This window comes from Arachis stenosperma, chromosome 1 (genome assembly GCF_014773155.1).
Source record: "Arachis stenosperma cultivar V10309 chromosome 1, arast.V10309.gnm1.PFL2, whole genome shotgun sequence".
Taxonomy (NCBI): domain Eukaryota; kingdom Viridiplantae; phylum Streptophyta; class Magnoliopsida; order Fabales; family Fabaceae; genus Arachis; species Arachis stenosperma.
The window spans coordinates 80,243,454-80,246,042 of NC_080377.1; the positions used below are offsets into that span (position 1 = coordinate 80,243,454).

A 2,589-nucleotide genomic window follows, 5' to 3' on the forward strand; every position below is an offset into this window, starting at 1 on the left:
GTTTCACTCATGAAGCTTAAAGTGGCCTTAGACAGATCAGAGACTATATTTGCCAAGTTAGAGGTGCTCTGCTCAGAATTCTCTGTCCGTTGCTGAGAAAATAATGGAAAAGGCTTGCCTTTGCTAAACCTGTTTCTTCCACCATTATTAAAGCCTTGTTGAGGCTTTTGTTGATACTTCCATGAGAAATTTGGATGATTTATCCATGATGAATTATAGGTGTTTCCATAAGGTTTACCCAAGTAATTTACCTCTGCCATTGTAGGATTTTCAGGATCATAAGCTTCTTCTTCAGATGCCTCTTTAGTACTGTTGGATGCATTTTTCCATCCATTCAAACTTTGAGAAATCATGTTGATTTGCTGAGTCAACATTTTGTTCTGAGCCAATATGGCATTCAGAGCATCAATTTCAAGAACTCCCTTCCTCTGAGGTGTGCCATCATTCACGAAATTCCTCTCAGAAGTGTACATGAACTGGTTATTTGCAACCATGTCAATAAGTTCTTGAGCCTATGCAGGCGTTTTCTTTAGGTGAATGGATCCACCTGCAGAATGGTCCAGTGACATCTTAGAGAACTCAGATAGACCATAATAGAATATATCTTTCATGGTCCATTCCGAAAACATGTCAGAAGGACATCTTTTGGTCATCTGCTTGTATCTTTCCCAAGCTTCATAGAGGGATTCACCATCTTTTTGTTTGAAGGTCTGAACATCCACTCTAAGCATGCTAAGCTTTTAAGGAGGAAAGAACTTAGCCAAGAAGGCCATGACCAGCTTATCCCAGGAGTCCAGGCTATCTTTAGGTTGAGAGTCCAACCATGCTCTAGCTCTGCCTCTTATAGCAAAAGGGAAAAGCATGAGCTTGTAGACTTCAGGATCTACTCCATTAGTCTTAACAATCTCACAGATCTGCAAGAACTCAGTTAAAAACTGGTAGGAATCTTCTGATGGAAGTCTATGAAACTTGCAGTTCTGTTGCATTAGAGCAACTAATTGAGGTTTCAGCTCAAAATTTTTTGCTCCAATGGCAGGAATTGAGATGCTTCTTCCATCAAACTTGGAAGTAGGTGCAGTATAATCACCAAGCATCCTTCTTGCATTATTGTTGTTGGGTTCAGCTGCCATATCCTTTTCTTGTTCGAAAATTTCAGCAAGGTTGTCTCTGGATTATTGTAATTTAGCTTCTCTTAGTTTCCTCTTCAGAGTCCTTTCAGGTTCTGGATCAGCTTCAACAAGAATGCCTTTTTCCTTATTCTTGCTCATATGAAAGAGAAGAGAACAGAAAAAAAAGAGGAATCCTCTATGTTACAAGATAGAGATTCTTTTATGTTAGTAGAAGAAGAAAGGGAATAAGAGTGAAGAAGAATGAATAATCCAAACACAAGGGTGAGGATAGGGGCAGTGATTTGAGATAAAGAGAAGTGTTAGTAAATGAATAAATAAATAGAATAAGATGAGAGACAGAAGTTTTCGAAAATAATTTTGAAAAGGAGTTTATGATTTTCGAAAATTAAGATAAAAAATAAAATTAAAATTTAAATTTAAAACAATTAATCAATTAAAAAGAATTTTGAAAAAGAGGTGAGGTATTTTCGAAAATTAGAGAGAGAAAATTAGTTAGGTGGTTTTGAAAAAGATAAGAAACAAACAAAAGTTAATTGGTTAGTTTGAAAAAGATTTGAAAATCAAATTTGAAAAGATAAGATGATAAGAAGATATTTTGAAATCAAATTTTTGAAAAAGATAAAATTTTAAAAAAATATATGATAAAAAGATATGATTAAAAAGATATGGTTGGAAAAGATTATTTTTAAAATTAAAATTAATTACTTGACTAACAAGAAACTAAAAGATATGATTATAGAATTTAAAGATTGAACCCTTCTTAACAAGAAAGTAACAAACTTCAAATTTTTGAATCAATCACATTACTTATTTGTTAAGTTTCGAAAATTTGAAATAAAATAAGAAAAAGATTTTGAAAAATAGTTTTAAATTTTCGAAAATCATAAGATAAAAGTAAAAGAGATTTGATTTTTTTTTGAAAAAGATTTTGAAAAGATAAGATTTTTAAAATTGAAAATTTGACTTGACTTACAAGAAATAACTAATTTTAAAAATTTTTGACTAAGTCAACTCAAATTTTTGAAATTTTGAGAGAAAAAAGGAAAAGATAATAAATTTTTTGATTTTTGAATTTTTAATTATGAGAGAGAAAAACATAAAAAAATGACTCACAACATGAAAATTATGAATCAAAACACATGATGCATGCAAGAACACTATGAATGTCAAGATGAACACCAAGAACACTTTGAAGATCAAGATGAACACCAAGAACACTTTGAAAAAATTTTTGATGCAAAGAAAACATGCAAGACACCAAACTTAGAAATCTTTAATGCTTAGACAATATGAATGTAAAGATGCACATGAAAAACAATAAAAGACATAAAACAAGAAAACATCAAGATCGAACAAGAAGACTTACCAAGAACAACTTGAAGATCATGAAGAACACTATGAATGCATGAATTTTCAAAAAATGCAAGAACAATATGAATATGCAATTGACACCAAACTT

The 2,589-nt window shown here is 31.6% G+C and overlaps 1 non-coding gene across 1 annotated transcript; it reads left to right on the forward strand.

The window, feature by feature from the left end:
- The first annotated feature begins 627 nt into the window (after window positions 1-627).
- On the forward strand, window positions 628-731 carry LOC130949694 (small nucleolar RNA R71). Its single transcript, XR_009073443.1, has one exon. It is a non-coding gene; the product is annotated as a small nucleolar RNA R71 (small nucleolar RNA).
- The last annotated feature ends 1,858 nt before the right edge of the window (window positions 732-2,589 follow it).